This window comes from Pongo abelii, chromosome 2 (genome assembly GCF_028885655.2).
Source record: "Pongo abelii isolate AG06213 chromosome 2, NHGRI_mPonAbe1-v2.0_pri, whole genome shotgun sequence".
NCBI lineage: Eukaryota > Metazoa > Chordata > Mammalia > Primates > Hominidae > Pongo > Pongo abelii.
In genome coordinates, this window is record NC_085928.1 from 161,959,830 (window position 1) to 161,973,061 (window position 13,232).

The window sequence follows — 13,232 nt, forward strand, 5'->3', positions numbered from 1 at the left end:
GCCTTGGTCTCTCAAAGTGCTGCGATTATAGGTATGAGCCACTGTGTCCATCCTGAAACATTTTTTTTTTTAAATTAAAGAACCAAATGAACACCTTGCAGATTTTATGTATAAGCCAGAAAGAAAGCTCAGTACATGTATAGAATGTAGCACAAGCCAACTTTTCAAAACTTAATCTTTTTAAGGGGCATTATGTAATGAAGGAGCATACATTTTTAGTTTTATCCAGGATAAAAGTGGCTCTTTTTCCCCCTATTAACTTTAACACAGAGGTTTTACTTTAATTTAAATTCCAAGGACTAGGTTTTTGTTGTATATGAAGAAAACAATTTGACTAAATCCAATGTAAATGTTTTTCCTTATTCTTTGGGGGCACACACATACACACATTAATCCTTATTTTATATTTTATTTATAATATAAATAATTATATTTTATTTATAATATAAATATTTAATTTATTTTATAGGTTGAATAGGTTCCTTGTTTATCTTTTTTGCAAAATAATTTTATTGTTATAAATTGTTCTTATTATAAGCAATAAATAAGGAACCTAAATATCACAATCTGTAAAGCATTTTATTTGTGTGTGATTTTATATGACAGTTCATTAGACATTAGATAGGGAAAGTATGGAAAGTTTTGAGATTGCTACATGATTGCTCTTTTAATTTGTCCAATGTATTCCTTTAAATGTTGTCAGGGATTTTTTTTACCAGTGAAGTAGCTTTTGCATGCTAAGTTGTAGTGAACTGCTGGGCAGAACTAAAACATAAATGGTTTGAGGCATGATTAATAGTTGTATATGGTGGCCGGGCGTGGTGGCTCACGCCTGTAATCCCAGCACTTTGGGAGGCCGAGGCGGGTGGATCACGAGGTCAGGAGATTGAGACCATCCTGGCTAACATGGTGAAACCGCGTCTCTACTGAAAATACAAAAAGTAACCAGGTGTGGTGGCGGGCACCTGTAGTCCCAGCTACTCTGGAGGCTGAGGCAGGAGAATGGCATGAACCCAGGTGCAGTGAGCCGAGATCGCAGCACTGCACTTCCAGCGTGGGCAACAGTGTGAGACTCCGTCTCAAAAAAAAAAGGTTGTATATGGTGTAGTATCTTAGAGTGATGTGCAGTGGCATGCATGATTTAAAATAATATTAATAATCATAACAGAGCTTTTTTGTAACATTTTATAAGGATACTAGCTTGCTGAAGTAGTCGATAGAATATAATCAAAGATCGTGTCACCAAATCTTTAAAACAGGCCATTTTATCAGAGAAGATACTCTGGTTTCTTAGGTAAAGTTACAGGGTAGAAACACAGTAAGCAATCTCTGGTAAGAGTAATATTTTAGCCTTGATTGATTATGGTTGCCAAAATTTAATGGAATTAAAAATAACCTGGGAAAACATAGATTCCTGGTTTCTATCCTCAGTAGGTCTAGGGTAGGTCCCAGGAACAGTATATATTTTTAACAGTTACCCACAAGTGACTGATTCAGATAATCCAATAATCTTTCTGGAGCATCAGTATCCCAGAGAAACAAATGTTGCTGTTAATAAACAATTTGCAGTTATTTCAGTTTATTAGCTAGCTACGATTGCATTCTGATTTGCTGTGGAAAGCTGGTCATTACTTTTTAAGAGCATATGATGCTGATGGAAACATGTAGAGTTTTAATCGCTGTCTCATTAAAAGGATGTAGTTTATTCTTTGTGTTTCCTTATTTGTTACAGCTTTTCCAGACTGCACAGAACCTTATGTGCAATTAAAATAATTAAGAAAAAGGTATTGTTTTCTATTTAGCAAAGGAACTAAATCTCATGCTCCCTTATAGTTTCTGTTCAATATGCATTCTCTTTTGAAAGTACAAATTTGTAATAACAAAAGTTTTGATCTCGTCTCCCAAGAAGCCTAACTTTATTTATACTCTGACAACACGGTAAAATCACATTGTCAAAATAAAAGCATTGGAAATGCTCACATTCTGCCAACCAACCATATTTGAAGTCTTTTAAAAATTCACTTTCAGGTACTTTATTCTGTAGTCTGTTACTTAATAACTAAGAAAGAGAGTTTGAGGAGGACAAAGTGAGGGCGGAATGTTTTTATTTTCCAAGAGGACATACATGCAAAGGCATAATCATACAAGAGTATATACCTATCTTGGTTATTTTAATTAGAAGTGCATGCTGCTTCAGGGAGACTCCCCACTCCTGACTCAGGAATGACTACAAGTGGAACCCCAGCCTCAGGGAAAATTACTACATGGGAAAATATGCTTGGGCCTACATGAGTTTTCCAGAGTTCTCTTGTGCCTTAGCTAGTTTGATAATGCTTTGCATTATGTGTAGCAGTTGTCAGAAACTATTTCCTTTAATCAGGTAGCATCTAAAAAAGGAAGGGGTAGCAGATATTTTCTGACATCTGTAGATATAATGTATTTAAAAAAGCATTCCCTTACTCTTACGACATAGTGTTGTCAGAGATTTCCCAAGTACAACATGCCCTGCAGATTCTTAAAACTACACATTTTCTTTTTGTTAATAAGAAAATAACAGTAAAATATTTATTGTCTGTTTTGATACTCTGTCAACCCAAACATTTATTCCAAATTCCAGCCTCTGTTTCTTTGTAAATAATTACAAAATGCAAATACTATGGTTGTTTTAGGAATGAAATGCTATGTTTTGATGCAACAGGAGTTGAAAAACTGATTTTACAAATGTTTCCATTGATTAGCTGCTATATGAGGGCTAGCAGTTGAAAATATTTTGGAAAAATACAAAAACAGGCTTTCATTTCTATTTATAGAAAAACAGACATACTTTTTTTGCATGTTCCCACAAGAGAAATTTACAGTGTAGATAAAGTACAGCCTAGGCTTAACAAATATAGAAAAATATGTTATTGACTCTTGGTGGGAAGTACATATTGGTAAAGGTTTCCTTAAAGTTTTTTATTCTAGTTCAAAGTTAATACACATATGAATACACTTCATGTTCTAAGGATTTATATTATTAAAATCACTCAAATATAAGCATAGCTTTTTATATGCAATTTCAGCATTGATTAAAAGAGTGAAAAATGGGCATTAACTTAGTTGACTACTGATAACAAAATGGACATATAGTGGAGTAATATATAATAGTTAAAAAGTAATTACATTGATCTGTTTCTATTGACATAGAAAGATCATTAATATATATTTTATATTGTAGAATATTAACATAATTTGTTGTTTAATCTCTGGACCTAGTTAAGTATGTGAATTATGTGAAACCTTTTTCAAAGGATATTTAAGTTACATTGAAGTGAAAATAGGAGTTGTCAATGCATGTCTTTGTTTTGTGGTGTATCTTAGTCTTTTAAACCAGGGAGAAACAACTGGGTCTTGAGTCACTGTTAGTCAGTGAAAACATTATTCTTGTTTGTGAGCATATGTGAATTTGTTATTTTTTTTGAAAAAAAGTCAAGTTAAATTGATATATCTTGTTATGAAGAATATATTATTATGAGGAATATATTAACATTGGTATATTTTTTAAAAGTATGTTTGAGATTATTCATTAAAAAGTAATCCTTAAGGTCAGTTGTATAAGCCAATAGAAATATCCATAGGATTGTAATGTTAAACTGTGTAGCACTATGTGGCTTCAGTATTTGTAAGTTTGGAATAAGAAATATGTTAGTGAAATAATAGGGACTTTTACTGATTATATGGAATGGAGGAAATATTTGTGTATTATGTTGTGTCATGAGAAGTTCACTAATTTGTTTTTTTAGGATACATTCGAGCAATTCCATATTCATTCGTAATTGGTTTTAGTCATTGTATTCTGAAGAATAATTATTTTAGATATTTTTATTTAATTATAGGCATAGATTTTTCTATACTTTTTTTCATAATGATTAATAAATCACATATTTTGGGCCATATTCAATATAAATAAGCTAATACAATTTTCCTGATTGAGATTATCACGCCAGGTTTAAAATCAGACATTTGGAAATTCAAATTCTATCTGTTAAGATAAAGCTTCTGTGGTCAGATTTAGTGGGTAGTATTGAGGGCAATTATCACATTGAAGTTTTAGAAATTCTGAACAGTGTGGCGACTATTAAGTTTGATCCTAATGAGATATGCTTTATATTTTGGGCAGGTTTTTTAAAAATTATATCTGTCATTTTTTTCACATGTTGATTTTATAATTTATCCTACTTGAGTCTGCTAAAATAGGAAAAAAATATAGGTTAATTATAGAGAAGATCTTATAACTATTGGTTGTGAGAATGATTTCTGTGTGAGAGGGAAAGTCGGAATAGAGGGGCAAAGAGGTACAAAATGCAGCAAATTTCACCAGTGTATGAGGTGCTGTGGAAATATTTTCTTAGTTCTGTGATAAATTAACTTCATACTTATTTTTGTGTTGTGCAATAATGTCATTAGGGATGCACAGATGACTTTGCTACCATTATTTAAGCAGTGAGCATCATATTTTAAATGTTTTAGGCAGAGGTGCCACCAACCTCAGCAAGAAGCTTGGTGATGTTCAGAAGATATAGAGGTTAAATATGAAAACTATGATTTTGGCCCTTAGTTACTGTGTCAAATAAAATAATACTCATTTAAGTAAGCTTTAGAATCAAAGTCTATAATCAGGGCATTGTAACGGGAATAACAATATTACTGTGTATTGCATTTCATTTAGCGTTCACATTTTTGTTGTGTTAGTTCTACATTGACAGATTCGGGTTGGGTCACTGTACCATTCTTCCTGAAAATTGCTAAAATGATGAGATTTGATTTTTCTACCATTTAGCTCTTGAGCACATAACAGCATTTTAAATTTTGCTGTAGTCTGTGTTCTGATTCCCTATTTACTATTTTGAAATATTAAATGATATGGACAGATCAGATATGTCTACCTGAGGCTAACAAGATAATGTCTTTGTGTAATGTATAGGTAAATAAAACACTAATTAGGAGTAGTGCTTTCTCTTGTTGAACAATTAAGTAGCATTCACAGTTTTATCTCATTATACCTTCTTGTAGAAGGAAATGTTAAAATACTTCCTCTTTGAATAGCATCAGAAAAAATGCAGTGTTTCTTTTGCTGGAATTGAAGACTGGTTCTGTCAGAATTTCACAGATAATTATTTAAATATTTTAAATTTGCAAAGCCACATAAATCTGTTTCGAATATTCTGTGGCTCAAAATATCTTTCTTCAACTTCATAATCAAGGAGGTATTTAAATATGTTGCTATTTTAACTTCATCGCCTCATGTTCTCTTTCCAATGAGTGACGTTTGATGCTGGTTTCATTCACTTATAAAGGTGACATTCCCAATATACTAAACCATATAGCTTAAGCATTGTAATTTGTCGAAAATACAAACTAGTCTGATATACTAAGAAAAATATTCAGTCATACCACAAATATTAATTGTTTGCTTCCTCTGGGCCAGGCACTGTTTTGGTGATCTGTTTCTATTAATGGAGAACTAGTGTAACCACTGCCTTCTCTCATGGAGCTTACATTTTTGTGGCAAAGGCAAATGATAAGCAGATAGCGAGATAAGTGTGTAATATTACTGTGCTTTCTTCACAGTACTATGCAGTATTAGGTGGGGTTTTTTTGTTTGTTTTGTTTTTTTAGATGAGGTCTCACTCTGTTACCTAGGCTAGAGTGCAGTGGCTCAGTCATAGCTTACTGCAGTCTTGATCTCCTGGGCTCAAGCAGTACTCCCATTTCAGCCTCCCAAGTTGCTGGGACCACAAGCACATGCCATCATGTGTGGCTAATATTTTAAAATTTGTTTTCTGTAGAGATGGGGTCTCACTGTGTTGCTCAGGCTGGAAGTGTAATGTTATGTACTTCTCTCAAAACGAATCTGGACTGCTGTTGGGAGGAACAGAAGGTTGGGTGCTTTGGATGGTGGCCTGAAAATCTTCTAAGAAGATAACTTTGCAGTAGGGACTTGGACGAAGGCCTATTGGGGTATAGAGCTAGTATGCAAAGTGCAGTGATTCATTGTGATAATTATCTTCTAGTGAGCTTAAACCTTTTACATTTTTAAAAATTTTGCCTGATACAGGAATTAATTCAAAATTCACTTTTAAATCATTGTCTGCATAGAAGCTTTATGTTCTGTTTTGTCCTAAATATAAATACTTAAGGATCAACAATCATTTTCTAATTTGAATGCAGTTTAGTTGCCTCTGGAATTCTAATCTTTGGCAGTAGTGTGTCACCTAACCAACACTCCTTCATTATCCTTCCTACAGTAGACCACTAGGTGATTTAGGGAACCAAACTGTTGAATGGATCAGAATTCTAAAAGACTGCTTCGACAGAGCTTAGATTACTTATTTGAGTTGTAAACACAATCTTCCTTTCTTGGCAGCAGCTAGTCTGAAATGTGGCAGACCAGCAGGCCACATTGGCAGTCTCTATGCCATTCCAGAGGATGTGTGATGGAAAGTTATCTTTTTCTTTGCAGTATTGCTAAAACTTAGTCATTACATATCTCCTTCATGATTTTTATTTATATATAGTCTGTTAGGTATATTTGTGTGTATATGTATATATTCTTTAAATCTTTTTTAAAAATTTACTTAATTAATCCTTTTTTTTTTTCAGACAGGGTCTCACTCTGTTGCCCAGGTTGGAGTGCAGTGGTGTGATCATGGCTTACTGCAGCCTTGACATCCCGTGCTCAAGCAGTCCTCCTGCCTCAGCCTCCTAAGTAACTGGGACTACAGGCATTTGTCACCCTGCCTGGCTAATTTTTGTACTTTTGTAGATATAGGGTCTTACTATGTTGTTCAGGCTGGTCTCGAACACCTAGCCTCAAGCAATCCTCCACTTAAGCCTCCCAAAGTATTGGATTACAGGCGTGAGCCACGGTGCCCGGCCCTTTAAATTTGTAAATTAAACTTTAATTTTTTCCTAAGTTATAATATTGATGTAATCACAGACCGGACACACTAGTTTTAGCATTCTAATCCATCTGTTAAAATTATGTTGTTTGTGCATCACCTGAAATTGCCATGGGTACTGCTGGTAGTGTGCTTACCCCTCACTGAGAAATACTTACCTCTGCTTTTTGCTATGTGGAGTTGAATAGTGCTGAAGGCTGCATTAACTCATTCAGATGACATTTTTTCCCATATAATGTATAACATCTTTGTTACTCTACTTAGCACCTTAGTGAATACAGAGATGGCTGTACAGCCTCCAGAAATGCTAAGTTGGTTGTTGGTATATGGAAATCTCTGTTAATATTTGGGACAAACCCTGGGAATAATTGTGTGAGCAAACTTAGTTTACTAAAGAACTGCATTGCTAATTATGGACTTGTTGACACCAGTGAGCCAGGGGAAGAAGTTGTGGTTTTGGGCAAGGGGTTCTTTCTTATCAACTCCAAACTTACAGGGTGAAGTTAGCCATCTCTTTCAGTTAGATTGAAACTATCTTAATAAACAAAAATCATAATAAAGGACCTCAAAAAATTACTTAGTTAACTTCCTCAATATATAACTTATACCAACATTAAAAGCATATTAAATTCTTCAAAATTACCAGCTAACTACTCTGGGATGTAACTGGACTGATTGCCTATATTTGCTTTAGAAGAACTTTTGCAATGATTAGTAAACATATGTGAGCAAGAAATTTAACCTTGCTCATAGAGGCCATCCAGTTCTCCAAAAGAGAATTTCATTTTCATACCTTGTAAGCATCTCTTTATCTTCTATAGCAGTAGGTATGTGACTTTTAAATAGGCATTCATATGAAGCCATATATATATATATATGTAATTTTTAAGAATAATTGTTGAAAGAATAAGAATAATTTCATTCTTCTTTATCCTTTTCTCAGTTTTTATTATCTCTGTCATTTCAAATTTTCATTTCTTTCCTTTTTATTTTCTCCCTTGTATTTATCTTAAAGTAGAATATATACATGATTTCTGATATCATTCAAAAAGAAATTGGTTCTTGTGGCAGAATATTAGTGTTGTAGATGATGTCAGATAAAGCAAGAAACTATAGCATTTGGAATGTGATCAGTAGGTTAAAGAGGGACTGCTGTTAGCTATTATTCAGATTTTTAAGTTTGATTCTTTTTTTTTTTTTTTTTTTTTTTTGAGGCGGAGTCTCGCTCTGTCACCCAGGCTGGAGTGCAGTTGCGTGATCTCAGCTCACTGCAAGCTCTGCCAGCCAGGTTCGCGCCATTCTCCTGCCTCAGCCTCCCGAGTAGCTGGGACTACAGGCACCCGCCACCACGCCCAGCTAATTTTTTGTATTTTTTAGTAGAGATGGGGTTTCACCGTGTTAGCCAGGGTGATCTTGATCTCCTGACCTCGTGATCTGCCTGCCTCAGCTTCCCAAAGTGCTGGGATTACAGGCGTGAGCCACCGTGCCCGGCCTTAAGTTTGATTCTTACAATATTTTTGTTGTTCAGAGAAGTTTATTATAATGTATTGAAATATAGGTCAGATATTTACCTCAGAAGCAATGTACCCATTAGTAGAAATCTTTCCTTTAATGATTATTTACAGACAAAATTTATTTTAGGCCAAATATGTTTGCAAGAATTCTCATAATCTGGACATTACCCACATATCTTTAAACATTATATCTATCTATAGAACCAAAACCCCATTACTTAGTTAATGTTTTGTGAATTCAATATTGATCCAAATTCTATAAAATCTTAATTTACCAAAAGAGATTTCTATTTTTTGAAATTCTTTTTTTAATATAGAGAAGGAATATAAAACAATAATCTGATATCAGCAGTTTAGTGAAATTGATCTATAGGATATAATTTGAGTTTGTTACCCACAGTGCCCTATATCAAGGGCAGGCACATACATTATCAGGTCCAGCTAGACTAATGCATAATGGCCAGTATCTGTTTTAATTGTTCAGTGTCTATGCCTGAACGAATTATTAATACTTTGATTATCATCCTTGTCTATGTCCTTTACAATTAAATGGTACAAATCTATGTTAATAATGCTTTCAATAGCACTTTTGAAGTAAATAGAATTTCTCTGCTACAGAAAATAAATAGAACACTGATTTGCAAACATTTTAGTAATCAAAGTATATTTTGTACTTGAGGGATTGTCTGTAACCTGGCAAAAAAGAAAAATAATCAACTCTAGAAATAAATTTTTAGTTGTATTTAGATATGACTACCAAGCAATGCAGATATTTCTTGGGGTACCAGTCTTCTTACCTGTATTGTCTGGATGCCATAGATCATGATTAAACAATCTATTTTGTCAGTGTTGGGACCACATCCTCCCATACATGTTTATTTCTGTAAGTATGAATGAAGTTTACTCATTTATCAAACATTTTAAAAAAAGATCTGTTATGTTCTAAGAACTGTGTGATGGGGGACACTGGACCTACACCCTGTTGTCAGGGCATATATAACATTGAGGGGGAGAGGTACGAAGAGATGCAAAGTACCAAAAACATTCTGAGATGGAATAATGTTTAGCATAGTTGACCCAGTCCTATAGAGAAGGTGATTTTTGAACAGCAATTTAAACAAGGAGAAGGAATTTGCCAAGTTGCAGGGGTGAAGAAGTGTGTGTCAAACCAAACAGGGAGTTAGCACGTAACAAGTCCCAGGAGCTCACACATGTCTTGGCACCTGCGAAGAACCCTCAGCAACTCCTCTCCAGGGGGGATACAAGAGGTACAGCACTGAGAGAAGCAACAAGATAAAATGTGTCAGTTTGTTAAAAGGGAAAGGTTCAAGAAAGAGGGAGTTGTAAATCATGTTACAGGTCAAGTAAAGGCAAGAACAAAACACATAGTCTTTGGACTTGGCTTTCCTGACAGCATTGATGACCTTTGCTGAGCAGTAAAGTAATGGGTGTGAAAGTCAGACTGATAAGAATTCAGAAGTGAATGGGAAAGGAAGAAGCAGAAAAACAGCATGGTAGATGACTCTTTAGATAGTTGCCTGGGAAGGATGGATTAAGTGCATTAGGAAGAGGAGGATGCTAGCCAGGGCAGGGTCCTCTTCCTCCTGCCATGTCACCGTCTGCATGTTGGAGTTTCTTCAGCACATTTGGAAGCTAAGAGAAGGAACTGCTGAAAGACAGGGCATGCATGTATAGAGGAGGCAGAAAAAGAGCTAGGTCTTGAGAATGAATGAGTCAAGGTGGAGGCTTGTGGAAGCTTAATTGTGGGCAGGAGGAGGGAGAACTGGGAGACCAAGAAAGATACAGAAGGATAGGTTACAGACTCGTGGGTAGGAAGGTGAGAAAAAGTTCATGCTTAAGGGCTACTGTTAGGCTATGAAATATTCGTGACACATAATATTATTATCCACTGTTGCTAATGAACATGGAGAAAGAGTAATGAAGTTTTAGAAAAGCTGCTGTGTGCAATGAGATAGGGAGGTGTCCAAGGACAGGGCTAGATTGTGAGGCAGTGAAAGGGCCTACATGACCCTGGAACATAATAATTTATAGAGGCAATGATGGTGTGTGTGTGTGTGTGTGTGTGTGTGTGTGTGTTTTCAAATGTATGTTTCAGTGTTCATGTGTTGTATTCATATATGTGTTCGTGTGTGTGTTTGTATATTTTGTACCCTAGAGGTAATCCAAATCCTGATGCAGCAATTGATAATTTAATTTACCAATATTTTTGGAACTCCATCTATTTTGCATCACTATGCTAAGCCATGGGGTTATTGAGATGAATAATATATTTTTTCTGTCCTTAAAAACATATGGTCTAGTGGGTCAGATATATAAGGAAATAAAACACTGTATAGGGCATAGGTGCAGAGATAATTCAGAGAAGGCAGTACTAAGATATGGATGGATAGAGATGGGGATAATGACGTCTTGGTAGCTTTTTGGAGGAAGTGACATCTTAGCTGGCTTTAGAGGAAGAAAATAGTTACATGTGAGGCACTTGAAGATTCTGAAGAGAAGGAGTAAAGAAATTGTTGACCATGCAGGTGGTCCATTCTCAAGGCATGAAATCATTGAGTAATTCTTAATGCAGAACAAACTTTCAGGAAGATAGACACAGCTTACAGTTTATGACTGGACCTTTTTTTTTTTTTTTTTTTTAAATAGAAACTAGCATTAAGACCTAGAAACTTTTTTGAAAACCAAAATATTTCTTGAACACTGGGGATGAGGTTTTTTTTTTTTTTTTTTTTTTTTTTTCTTCTTCTTGATGGAGTCTCACACTTCCTTCCGGCCTGGAGTGCAGTGGCGCAATCTTGGCTCACTGCAACATCCACCTCCCAGGTTCTAAGTGATTCTCCTGCCTCAGCCTCCCAAGGAGCTGGGATTACAGGCGCCCGCCACCATGCCTGGCTAATTTTTTGTATTTTAGTATTTTTAGAGATGGGGTTTTGCCATGTTGACCAGGTTGGTCTTGAACACCTGACCTCGTGATCTGCCTGCCTCAGCCTCCCAAAGTGCTGGGATTACAGGTATGAGCCACTGTGCCCAGCCATGGGTTTTTTTTTTTTTTTTAGACAGAGTCTTGCTCTGTCACACAGGTTGGAGTGCAGTAGTGCAATCTCAGCTCACTGCAGCTTCCGCCTCCCGGGTTCAAGTGATTCTTCTGCCTCAGCCTCCTGAGTAGCTGGGATTATAGTTGCCACCACCATGCCTGGCTAATTTTTGTATTTTTAATAGAGATGGGGTTTCACCATGTTGGCCAGGCTGGTCTTGTACTCCTGACCTTGTGATCCACCCACCTCAGCCTCCCAAAGTGTGGGGATTACAGGCGTGATCCACCAAGCTTGATTGATTTTTTTAATCTCTATCAAAAGTTGTAGTCTTACTATAGTATTTTCCAAATAGTTTTGGAAAGTAGTTTTTTAAACGAAAATTAGTGTTAAAATGGCAATATTAATCTTAAACAATTTAAGTTCTAGAAGTTCGTGTTTTTTAACATACGTATGTATTTATAGCCTATACTCTAATTTCCAAAAATTATAAATTTACATATGCCAATAGAGCAGTTTTGGCTCATGAAGAAGTATCATCAAATACTAGTTATCATACTGTGTCATTGCCTCTTTAAAACGTGAAAATTTTACTTTTTAAAGCCTTGTTTTCCTCATTGGCAACATTCAAAAAAAAAAAAAAAGAAGAAGAAAAATCCTGATAGAGGAAGTAAGTTTTTAAAAGTAAAAATGCCCTGCTCTAAGAAGTAGTCTTGTGTTGCTGAGTTAACTGATCATCAGGCAAAAGGGGATCCCTCATCCCCCACCCTCCAGCTTTGTTTGGAATTGTACTTCTGAAGTGCATTACGCTGCTCAAATCAAATTGCTCACTTAATATTTAATGTTTCTGCGATGGAATCACTTTCTCCCTTGAGGTTGACTTCAGATTTACCAGACACACTGACAACACTGCACTCCTTATTTTCCCCACATGACCTCAGCTTCTGCTTTAAAAATGTACGAATAAAGGATGCTTTTGTTCATATCTTGCCTGCCTGTGATATATTGACAAAGTGTCTGCGGGCTCAATGGAATAGTTTTACAGTATGAGTGCTGTTTTCAGTGGAGGGGCAGGACTTGGGCTTTAGAAGGAAGTGAATTGGATAGGTCAGGAGAATGTACCATTTGTAAACACCCCTTTCCTTTTTTATTCACGTGTCAGGACAGCAGGAGCAGGCTGTTCAGTGCGTCCCTGCGCAGAGCCGGAGGGAAAGCAGCTTGGAAGTCAGCTGCAATTTTTAAACCTTGCTTTTTATTCCCCGGTAATGATCTTCAAGTGCTTAGACTTGTCTGAGAAGCTGTTTTGAAACTAACATGGTTTAGTCCACTAACTGCATGTTGGGTAAATTCAAAACCCACATGCTCGTCCTCTTGCAGTGGAATAAGTCACATCTGATGGACATTTTCTGTGCTTATAGCATAGTAATGAACGTCTGACAGGCGCGACCTTTCATAAGACAACCCACACTATTGGCTTTCTGCCCAGAATATTGCTGCAACACTATCTGTGATTGGTTATCTCTCTATCATGCATTGCTTCACAAGGGGAAACGGCCCCTTTTTTTAATAAATCTACGATGGCTGGCTGCAATATGCCTCACTGTAAGTATTTTGTGTGTGTATATGTGGGAGAGAGAGAGAGGCTGACTTGAATATTACTTAGTCTGGTATCACATGGCATGGTTGTGATACTGTAGGACATCAGTGAAGTGCTACTTAGTAAA

At 35.9% G+C, this 13,232-nt stretch overlaps 1 protein-coding gene across 48 annotated transcripts in view; it reads left to right on the plus strand.

Annotated features, from left to right (window-relative positions):
- MBNL1 (muscleblind like splicing regulator 1) overlaps positions 1-13,232 on the plus strand; it is a 218,437-nt gene that overhangs the window by 39,061 nt on the left and 166,144 nt on the right. For 3 of the 48 annotated variants that reach the window (XM_009239424.4, XM_054552853.2, XM_054552857.2), the window contains exon 1: positions 6,936-13,110. The exons of 40 other annotated variants lie outside the window; for them this stretch is intronic. The gene's annotated coding sequence lies outside the window, so the exon portion shown is untranslated. Of the gene's footprint in view, positions 1-563; positions 13,111-13,232 lie in introns of those variants that run through there. 5 more of the 48 variants (XM_054552854.2, XM_054552856.2, XM_054552866.2 and 2 more) reach the window with 3 other exon arrangements.